Source organism: Phascolarctos cinereus, unplaced genomic scaffold (assembly GCF_003287225.1).
Source record: "Phascolarctos cinereus isolate Bilbo 61053 unplaced genomic scaffold, phaCin_HiC Scaffold_4;HRSCAF=312, whole genome shotgun sequence".
Taxonomy (NCBI): domain Eukaryota; kingdom Metazoa; phylum Chordata; class Mammalia; order Diprotodontia; family Phascolarctidae; genus Phascolarctos; species Phascolarctos cinereus.
The window spans coordinates 168,364,245-168,376,489 of record NW_027555847.1 but is presented as its reverse complement, the minus strand read 5'-3'; positions in this window follow the sequence as shown (position 1 = coordinate 168,376,489).

The following is a 12,245-nucleotide window of genomic DNA, read 5'->3' as shown; positions in this document are numbered from 1 at the left end:
AGGACAGAAATGAAGTGCTTGGAATTGATGATGGAAGACTTTTGAAGTGCCAATAATAGAAGTCAGTTCTAACAAGTCCTACTAAGATTGAAACACTTCAAATATGAACAAAGTGAAGGATAGTCTTATTTATCATCCACAAGCTTGCCTAAATTCTCAGGGACTTCTCACCAGAAAGTTGGTCTCCATATGATGATTTCCTTTTATAGCTCTATAACCTTAGATACCCCTTCACTTTTCTGGCTAGATCATTGGTACCCAACTCAAAATGAAATGGGGCCACTAAACCCTACATAAGCATCCCTGAGCTCTGCATATTGACTTGGAAAATCACATATTAACATTGTAGATGTTCTATTGTATTCTCATTTATTTTGTTAAATATTTCCCAATTACATCTTAGTCTAGTTCTAGCTATATAATTGATCATATAACGCCGCCGTATAGCAGAAGTGTTAATCTTGGATAGATGGAAGCCACACAGGGATCCATTGCTGGAAATCAGAATAATATTGTTAAATATATAAAATAAAATACATAGAAATACAAAATAAAATAAAACACATAGGAATACAAAGAAAACTAATTTAAATGAAATACAGTTAGAATACAAATACACACCTATACATCTCTCTATATATATGTATAAATATACATGTATATATGTATGTATTCCATAGACCACAAGGTTAAGAACACCTGTTCTAGGTTTTTGATAGTGCATGGTTTCAGCCATCCTAATCTCAGGTATCAAGATAGTACAAATCGTTGAACCAAGACAAGTAAAGGGCTTGTGAAAGAGTAGCTTGACTTATCTTGTGAGAATACAGTTGTCAAACACAGGGCAAGGATACATGTTGGCACTTCTTATCCTGGTTTTGGTTCAATTGCGGCCCAAGACCTTCTCTTGTTTCTCTTTTTCTTCTCAGAGACTGTGCTCAGATGGTGGCAAATGTGACCAGGATGGCATAAAGAATCCACTTGATTTGAGAAAGCAGGGCACCCCTTGTACTTGGTGATTTTATATATCTGGGAACTAGCAAATACCATATTATCAATGAAAATGTGTGAAACCTTCTCTGGCTGACTACATGGCAGGGGCTGACAGTCCATCAAGAGTGCCAACCCTTGTTCTACAGGCTATAAACTTCTCCTTTAACCTTCTATCCCCACCATAGACTAGGAGCACCTGTCTTGAAATCTTACCTCTGCTTCTTCCTTTGTAATGCATGTGGGCATGGCCATACTCTAACATACATCAATACCAAGGCAGCAATGTATTATCTCTCATCTTTGCTCTGTAACTGGCCCATCTTCTTATATAATTATACATTTCTTGGATGATAATTTTTTTTACCACTTATATGAAAATTATCCTTAGTAAAATGCAACAGCTTACTTATACCCACCATGATGTTCTTGTTTGAGCTTCGAGTTACTTGAAGTTATGAATCTTTAGATATTATAATTCACAACTATATGATATCACTAGGAGAATACTGCTATTACAAAGATGAATTTCTATATCATAGAAAAACTGGGATCATTAAAAGTGCTCCACATTTCTCTAATTTGATCTCTCTTACTCTCTCTCCCCTCTTCCATTAAGGACGCAGCTCATAGTCCATCAATCAATCAATGAATCAAACAAACAAGCATTTATTAAGTGCCTATCCTATGTCATGTGCTGTCCTAGGCACTGTAGACATAGCTATAAAAATTAAACAGTTCCTTCCTTCATGGAGCTTATAACCTACTAGGTTAATACAATACAGTTTGTAGGAGTCGTAACAAAAAAAAAAGTGGATTCACCAAACATCAACCTAAAATATATGTACTGATGGACAAATCCAGTGAATGGTCCATAAAACTGCAAATCACAGTTAGGACAACAGGTATTCTTCATACATTTAATTTTTCCTTATGAATTGTTAGGCTGATCAGTCTGTGTTGAGAGGTCATGGATCTCATTGAGAGGATCTGAGAGTATGCTCAGGCTTGGTGTAATCAAGACAATGTGATTCACCAATAGAAATATCTGGAAGACTTCACATGGAAATCTTTCTTCCTTTCATATTCTGGGAATGACATTTTCCATAATGGTGTAAGGAGAGGATCAGGAAAGTTTGGAGATAGACCATAGAAGGCTCTGAAGGCCTAAGAAATTTTAACTTTATTTTGTAGACCAGAGAACCACTAAAGATTATTTGCCTGAGTCAGGTATAATAAGCTTTGCAGTCTCATTTTGCCACCCAAGGCTTCACTGTCACTAATAAATCTGCTGAGGTCATGGTCACCTATCAATTTCCACAGCACAGACTTTTAAAAGTTACGAGACAACCTAAACAAAACTTCAAACTTCTCATACATGTGGATAGCTTGTCTGCTCAGGTGCTGTCTCCGAACTATGGGAGAATGTGGCTATCTGCTTCACTGCTCAAGCCACCATTCTCCTTTCTCTAGAGAAAAGTCAGTCTTTATGTTCCCAAGCTGGATGGACGCTTTATACCTCTGGGACCTGGCATTATTTCCAAAATTGATCTTTTTAAGGATGTCAGAAGGAGTCCTTGTATTCTCTCAACCTGGCCAGAACAGGGTCTAGATTCAGGCTAAGGCATGAGTTTCCTATGGGTAACACTCTTTTATGGGCAGCCACACTGCTCCAAGAACAAATAATATGATAGTGAAAAGCGTACCAACTGTGCTTTCAGAAGACCTGAATTTTGTCACTGCCACTTACAATGACCTTAGTCTCACTTCCCTTCCTGGTCCTCAGTCTCTTCATCTGCAAATTGAAGGAATTGGACTAGTCACTAGACTATAGTTTCCTAGATTTATGGTTGGAATGGATCTTAGAAATCATCTCATTAGACAAATAAGAAAACAGAAACCCAGAAAAGTCAAGTGATTTTTAATATTCACTCAGCTAGTAAGTGTAGAAGCAAGATTTGGATGTCTTCCTGATTCCTGAGTCTGGCACTCTAGTACACCATCCTCCCCTAAGTTCTGCTTCATCTCTTAATCCTAGTTCACAGCTCGAATGCTCCCTGGGGCCGGGAGTGACTATAAATCAGTAGGACAGCATCATGTAGTCAGAGTGGATCAAGAGATGCCTTAGAATGATAGACTGTTAATGCTACTGTTGGGAAAACTCAGGCCTCAAAGTGACTTGCTGAAACTCACAGCGTTAGTCAGTGGCAAGGCTGGGATGAGACTATCCCATCCATATGTAAAAGCAGAAAAAAGAACACCTATTAATTAAACTCTGAGTGAAGGCTGGTGTCAGGGCTGGAGTAGGGAGACAGGAAATATGTTTGCCCCAAAAAATGCCGATTTTCCTCCAAGGTCCAACCCTAAGGTCTGGTGCTTTTCCTGAATGATGTTGCTACTAATAACCTAGGGTTGCCCAATGCAAACCTTGTCCTTTTTTTTTGTTTTTACCTTTTTTTTTGTATCCCCTATGCTTAGCACAGTGTCTGGTATATGGTAAGTACTTAATAAATGTGTGTTAACTGACTTCTGCAAAATAAATATTTAGCAAGAAACCCCCACAGTCAGTAAGTCATTGATAATTATTTCTTAAGTGATACACAACAGCACTGACTTCTAAGCACATTATAAGGAAGGCTTCAGAAAAACCCTTCTCTTTTTCAACAAGATAGAGTGAAAAGAGTAATGGAACAAGACTGTAGGCCCCTTCCTGGCTTGAGAGCTGACCCAAGTCAACCCCATACCAGGATATACTTTGTGGGAGGGGATATTCATTCCCTCTGGAGCACTTGCTATTTTCTAAGATGAGCTGGAGGTCAATGGAAAGGAGCCCCGTAAGTTTGACTGGGTGTTTGTTCCTTGTGAGTTCTTCTGTTGGATAATGTAGCTTGTGAGTTGGCTTGCACCAAATAGACAGGAAATAGAAGGAAGGAGGAGAGGCTGCTGCAGTTTTCTTGGCCCACAGATCACAGGCATCTCTCTTTCGGCCTCCTCCCAGGAGCCCAACTGCACACATCCTTATACACGTGTTAGACCGCATAGCAACATTCCTTTCTGGCAACTAGACACTTTGCAAGGAAAAGGCAAAGAAAAGCCAATGTTTCGGGGATTGGATAGTCTAATGGGTCATTTTTGGGGGAATCTAAGGTTGTGTATCATTCTTCCAGGTGGGGACCCTTTCTCTGAGATCTCACAACCCTGTTGTTTTTATTTCCCAACAGCTGGACATCTCTCTCTCTCTCTTCCTTTCTCTGTCTCCCTCTCCCTCTCTGTCTTTCTCTGTCTCTTTCTTCTCCCCCTTTCTCCCTCTTTCCCTTTCTGCTTCTTTCTCCATTTCTTCCTTTCCCTCTCTTCCTGTCAACCTCTTCCTCTTCCTTCTTCTTTCCCTCCCCCTCCTTTCTCTTCCTCTCTCCCCTCCTTTTTCTTCCCCCTTCCCCTCTCCCCTCTTTTCTTTTTCCCTCTTTCCCTCTCCTCATTCCTGCTCCTCCTTTTTCTTTGTTAAACTACTTATTAGGGAGCACCAGAACATTGGCCATTTCAGACCCATTTTACATTAACTGAAGTGGCACTAATACTACGAACACTGCTATGAGACTAATCGGCAATTTGTGAGACTATTTTACATCTATGTAGCCACATTTGGGGAGGTAATTATTTCCTAATTAGGTGGCAATTTATGACTGCCATGTGGGGCACTGGCTTTTGCTGATGACATGCCTGTCTAGGGCAAGAGCTTGGATGACTTGCCTCTCCCTCCTGAGATGAAACTGGCAGCTGACCAGCACAATTTGAGCAAGGAAAGTTAATAAGGAAATAGTTCTAGTCCAGTCAAAGGAAAAGAAAGCCTGTCATTTCTCTCTCCAGAAAGAACTGTTAGCTTATTCCTGAATGGGCTGCCTTGAAGTCTTTGGTAACCCAAGAAGAAGTAAAAGAATGATGGATTTTGAATCAGAAGACCTGGGTTCAAGTCCTGGTTCTGCCACTTACTAACTGTATAACCTTAGGCAAGTTACAACTTCTCTGTGCGTCAGTCTCCTTATTTATAAAATAAGAGGTTTAGATTATATGTATTCAGTCATTTTCAGTTGTGTCCAACTCTTTGTGACCTAATTTGGGGTTTTCTTGGCAAAGATACTAGAGTGGTCTGCCATTCCCTTCTCCATCTCCTTTTAAACATGAGGAACTGAGGCCAACAGGGTTAAGTGACTTGCCCAAGGTCACACAGCTAGTAAGTATCTGAGGCCAGATTTGAACTCATGAACATGAGGCTTCCTGATTCCAAGCCCAGTCCCCTATCTACTGTGCCACCTAGCTGCCCATAAGACTTAAACTAGATGACCTATAGGGTCTCTTCCAGTTCTAAATTTATGATTCCATGAATGTGAGAGTACTGAATCCATTGCAAATAAACAACTTGGTAAGCTACAGCCTAATTTTTCCTGATCTATAGGTTCTGGGCAGAACTATCAAAGTATACTAGAACCTTATTATAGTTCATTATGGGGAAGTAAGAGTCCTGGATCTAGAGTAAGAAGTCTGGGATTCAAATACCATGTCAGATGTTTACTATGTTTACCTTGGGCAAATCACTTAACTTCCTTGGGCCTCAGTTTCCTCATCTGTAAAATGAATGGATTTGACTTGATGGCATTTGAGATCCCTTACAGATTATATCTATGATTAGTCTATAATTTTAGGTAATATATATATATATATACATATATATATATACATGTGTACATATATATATATATATATATAAAATACCCATGAGAGAACTGAGTTTGAATACTCTCCTACTCACAAAGTAGGTTACCCTCCCCTTTTAAAGGGTAATATTTCACTCAGCATGTGTAGTTAGTATTACTATTATTATGGACAGGTAGATGCCACAGTAGATAGAGCACAGGGCCTGGAGTCAGGAAGACTTCCTGAATTCAAATCTGGCCTCAAGCACTTACTAGTTAAATGACCCTGGGAAAGCCACTTAACCCTGTTTGCCTTGATCTCCTCATCTATAAAATGAACTGGAGAAGTAAAAGGCAAACCACTCCAGTATCTTTGCCAAGAAAACCCCAAATGAGGTTACAAAGAGTTGGTCATGACTGAAAAAGAAATTAAACAACAACAATTACTATTATTAGTAGGCAAGTAAGTAGCCCAGTAAATAAAGCTCTAGGCCTGAAATCAGGAAAACCTGAATTCAAATCAGGCCTCAGACACTTACTAGCTGTGTGACTCTGGGCAAGTCACTTAACTGTACTTCACCCTTCCTCAACTGTAAAATAGGATTTTAGAAAAATTCTCACATGGTTGTTGTGAGGATCGAGTGAGATAATATTTGTAAAGCACTTACATAGTATCTGGCACATAGTAAGAATTACATAATTATTATTAATGATGATGAGTAGGCGGGTAAGGATGATTACCTATTTCTTAATGGTGTAGGAAAAGATGGTTCACAGGATTGCATAAATTGGGAGATGGAAAGGCCTTGAAGGTAATCTAGTCCACCTCTTCATTTAAGAGATGAGGAAACAATCCCTAAGGGTTATTGTAGCTTGCCCAAGGCCACACAAGTAGTGTCAGGGTCTTGATTTGGACCCAGGTCCTCTGACTCCATGTCCATTGTACTACACAACCTCAAAGAAGTAAATTTCAGCCAGTATGGCATTGCAGGCAGAAAGCTGGAGTCAGAAATCCCTGGGTTCAAGTCTTGCCTATGATGCTTTTTGGCTATTTAACTATGGGAAAGTCATTTAACCTCTCACTGCTTGGGGAACTTTCTAAGTCTCTAACGGGTAGAGCAGAAGTCAAGTTGCATTGTTAGAGAGTTCCTTGGAAGTTATATCAATGAAATCCCAAGCTACTAAAATACATGACATGGACCAAGGCACGGCCACAAAAGAGGACAGCTGCACATGGGATATTCCTGATATAATCCAGTTCACTTCTAAGACAGATATATATTATTTCTTCTCTCCCTGACAACCTTTTAAAAAGACCCTATTGTCCATGGACCCTTTGGCCATGTCTCTATGGGTCTTAGGCCAGGGGTGGGGAACCTGCAGACTTGTAGCCACATGTGGCCTTCTAGGTCCTTGGGTGCAGCCATTTGACTGCATCCAAGTTTTACAGAATAAATCTTTTTGTTAAGGAGATTTGTTCTGTGAAGTTTGGATGAATGGAACATTAGCCACATCTGTCCCATGAAAAAACACAGAAAAAATAGGCCTGTAGTATGTCTTCTTATGAATATTTTGTGGTCTATCTATCTGAGGCACCTCCTGGTCTGGTGAATCCTACATTAGAAGCTGTGTCCTGTGTCCACCTTAACAAATGAACAGTGGCACTAAACATTAAAAGATCTTCTTAATTCCCTGTCACCTTATCTAAGCATTGGACACCTCCATTTAGTGGCCAACTACTTTCAAGTCCCTCCAGGTTCATGCCTTAGTCAATGAACTCCCAGAAATTAAATGGGAATTAGGCAGTGAGACTAGAGTCCAATGATTACCTATTCCCTGGAGATATAGGTTTCTAGGATTTAGAGCTGGAAGAGACTTCATAAATTATTTATTCCAAATACTTTGTTTTAATGAGTATGGCATAATAGAAAGAACTATAGACTTGGAGCCAGAAGCGACCAGGGTTTCATTTGGCCTCTGACAATGACTAGTTGTATGACCATTAACTTATTCACTCACCCTGGGCCTCAGTTTCCTCATCTATAAAATGAAGTTATTAATACCTGTAGTGTTTATCTCACAGCATTCTTGGGAGAAATCATTGAGATAAACTCTGAAAAGTGTTTTACACACCTTAACATGCTTTGCAAACTTAAAAACATGTCAGTTATGATGATGATGCTGGAGAAGAAGAAGATGATAATGATAATGGTAGTAATAATGATGATGATGATGGAGCAAAGCAAGGGCTCTGAGGATTAAAGTCAAGTCAATAAGCTTTTACTAAACCCTTACTATGTGCTGTGCACTGTGCTAAGCTCCAGGGATACAAATACACCCAAAAAACAAGCAAAGAAAATCCAGTCCCTGCTATGAAAGAGATTACATTCTAATGGGGGAAGAAGCACATAAAAGGGAACTGAAAGATGGGGGTGGAGGAGAAGATACCCACTGGGAACATGGTGGCAAAGGCTGGAAAATGAAGGGTGACTGGTCTTGGCCCTTTCTTAACAGAGTGGAGAAGCTCACTAATTTGAGAAGAGGTTTGCAAGGTTGGAGGGAGAAGGGAGCTGAAGCATGGTAGCTAGTTAGGAGCTGAAGTGACTTGTCTAAAGTCACAGAGGAAAAGAGAAAGGAGACAGTGTTCTTTGCTGCTATAATAGAATAGAAACTACTTTAAGTAAGGACACTTAATTATGACTTAGGATTTGATAGTCTATCTTTCTGTTTACAAATTCCCTGTCATCAGCTGACTGACTGACTCACCCTTTTGACTGATTCAGAGGTATTTTTTCTTTTCCATTCTTCCTTAGTCTTTTTTCTCTTTTTCTTTTTTATCTGTGCAAGAAAAAAAAATCTATTTGCTTCGTTGCTTCTTATAGCTTCACTATACCTAAGGCAACCAGACACTCCAAAGAATATCCTCTTGATCCTTTCATAACCAGACAAGAAAGTCATGACTCTGTTTGAGATGCAGCAGGGCTGGTCCCAAGAAGTATCAGAAATATTCTGTATTATTCTAAGCTTAGGGACCATGAGAAGCAACTTTGCCAGAAAGAGTCAAATGTCAGGGATTCCTGGGGTCCACCAATGTATGCTAGAGTAGTGGGCTATGTAGGAGGGAGACTGAGAGCAATGAAGGACACCTGAGCTAGAGAATGAATTAGAAAACAGTGAGGAAAAACATGGAAAAGGAATAACTCTCTGCTATCTTTTTCTCCCTTTGGTCCAAACAACTCAGAGATCTAGCCAGGTACAACATGCTGGAATTCTCATTATTGCTGGCCCCAGAGCTACATAAAATAAAGAAAATATTGGGTTTAATTTGATATGTCACATCACAGACCTTCAGATCTGGAACAGATCTTGAAGATCATTCAGTCCAAGCTGCTTATTTTATGCTTAAGGACATCAAGACTTTGAGATAGAGCTATAACCACAGTAGGATAACTGGAGCTCTTGTCCAGGGTGCTGAATTTAGAGGGCAGTCTCATAGAAATAGCCTGTGTTCCAGAGGTTTTGCCTTCTCCTGAAGGTAAGTGTCCTGTCTTCTCCCACCCCATTATCCCTGCACAAATCTTAGGGAATGCTTTATACTGCTAGCCCCAGGTGTAGTCTATAATACTTCCACTAGGTACAAACGTCGCTGATATGACTCTACTCACAGAGAGGAGGTGGTCTGTCCAAGCTTATGACATGGCTAGAGCCAGAAAATAGACCTTCTTTCTCCATCTAGAGGCCTTTCCATGGCACCTACTTACCTAAATATATATGTATATATGTATATATATATATATATATACATATATATATATATAATTATATAATTATATATATATATATATATATATAATATATATATATATATATACACACACACACAACACACACACCACACACATATAATACATATATATAACATATATATATTATATATATATATATATACATAAACACACAATTTGTTGCAAAAGTGATGCAGCACAAATAGTATGCTTGGTTTCTAAAATTCTGCTGTTTATTTGAAATTCTTAAAATGGTTATAGTAGGTAGAACTCAGAGTCTGGAGTCAGGAAGATGTAAATTCAAATCTGGCCTCAGATACTTCCTAACTGTGTGTTCCTGTGCAAGTACACACACACACACACACACACACATCATAATTACGAGGCAATTTTGATTGAAGCAAGATACTAGGAGCTGGGAAATCAGAGAAGGTTTCATGTAGAAACTTACACATGAGCTGAGTTTTCAAAAAAAAACAAACTAGGGATCATAAGAGTTTATGTTGAAATGGGACAGCTTGTACAAAAACACAGAGATGGGAGGAGATCAAGTATTGTGCATGAGGAACATCGTGAATGCTGCTTTGGCTGGAGCTTAGAGTGAAAAGGAATGATGAATAATAAGGCTGGAAAGGAAGGTTGAAACCAAGTTGTGAAGGCTTTTAAAGACCAAATAGAAGAGTTTGCAATTGATACTGGAGGTAATTAGGAGCTTCTCAAGGTCTCTCTTTAGAACATTGAAATTGATTGTGCGGCATGGGAGATACTGGCACAGGACCATCCAGCATGATGTGCTCTCATCAGAGAAGATGCTGTGCTCTATAAGCAAAGCAGAATTGAAGTAACTCAAAACAAATGTGACATGCACAAGTTTAGATAATATACCCCAAATGTTCACATGGACTGTGGCTGACCTGTGGAAGAGCATTCCAAGCTCATTATTGGCCTGATCAGCTACGGTAGGACACACTGCAGTTTGACTCTATATAGTGATGTCATTTTGGTCCTCTTCAAGAATGAAGAATAACAATCCACCAATTAGGAGCCACTGGAGTTTATGAATAGGGAAGTGAGGTGGGCAGGTATATGTTTTAGGAAAATCACTTTAACACCTAAGTAGAAGATGGATTGAAGTGGTGAGAGACTTAAGTCAGGCAGAACAATTAGGAGGCAATTGCAGTAGTTTGGGTGAAAAGTAATAGAGAACTGAAACAAGGTGGTGGCTGTGAGAAAAGAGAAAAAAGAATGTTTGGGAAAGGTCTTGTTGAATCCACAAGTTTTGACAACTGATTGGATATGGGAGCATGAGGGAGAGTGAAGTCTTGAGGATGCCTCTGAGGTCTTGAAACTGGGAACTAGAAAGACAGAGGTGCCTTCTACAGAAATCAGGGAAGAAAGCTTGTAATAAACTTATAAATGCTGGGCTATCAGGGGACACAAGCACAGTACTTGAGGCATTCATTCCCATTAAACTACTTTGTGTAGCAAAGATAGCCTGAGGCAAACACTGCCAATTCTTTGTGTGAATGGTACATTTCTGCATTTTCTGTATCCTATACTCCCTTGGTTCAGCTTTCAGTGCAGCATTTAGCTAGAACTTGACATGTAATCACTCTATACACATTTATTGAACTGAATCAGTACTCACAAATTGGATAAAACCACACTAGTTTGCTGAACCCCAAAATAAATCAAACCTAAATGATTTTTTTGACAAATCATGAGCCAAATTTAAACTGAACCAAATTTAGTAAGATAAATGCATTCCAAATTTAATTATTAAAAGGACAGTAATAGGATTGGGATGAATCTAATAAGATGGAATTCAATAAGCATAAATATAAAGTCTTTCACTTGGGTTCAAAAAATAAACCTCACAAGCATAAGCAAGGCTCCATAGCATCTCATCAGAAAATGATGGAGATGAAGTGGTTAGGCACCTTACTTTTGATTTGTGATACAAAGGTGTTTGTTGCCTGTTCTCAAGGACCCTTTGCTCTAAAGTGAGGGAGAAAAGAATTTTCACCATTGGCTTCAGAACTGAAGGGACCCTATATAATCATCTTTTCCATCTAGTCTTCATATTAAAAATGAAGAAGCTCAGACTCAAGAAGTTAAATGATTTGTGCTTGGTCATATGGGTAGTAAAAAACCAGTGCATTGTTTCTAAATGAGATACTTTTTACATTGATATGTATAATCCAATTTGGAGTATTTGGGTGGCAGAGAGAGGAAAACGCTAAATGGAATTTGAAGAGGAAAGGATCAAATCAAAGGAACAAATTCCTTAAGCACCTACAATGCAGCAGACACTATGCTAGGTGTGATATTAAGAATACAAAGACAAAACTAAGAACAGTCCTTGCTTTCAGGGAATGTTCATTCTACTGGAGTGACTAAACAGGAAAATAATGCATGCAAATTCATAACCTCCTCCATTTTTCCTGAATCTAAATTTATTTTGAGAAGAATGCCCTAGGTTTTCTCTCTAATAGCACAAACCATTTTCACTTTAGTTCATTTGGGGAGATAACATAGGCAACCAATTTCTTAACTGACATTAGAGTTGTGAGCATGCTAGAGTTTGAGATGCTCTATATGCTAGACTTCTTTGTGTCTCAGTTTCTTTAGAAATGTCCTTGTACAGCTCTCTTATTTTTATAGAGAAGGCATGAAATACATGCAATGTTTCTCTAACTTACCCTGAGTGCCCCCAACAAGTAAGAAGTAGACCTAGAATTTGAACACAAGTCCTCTGACTCTAAACTAGCTTGTAATAGAA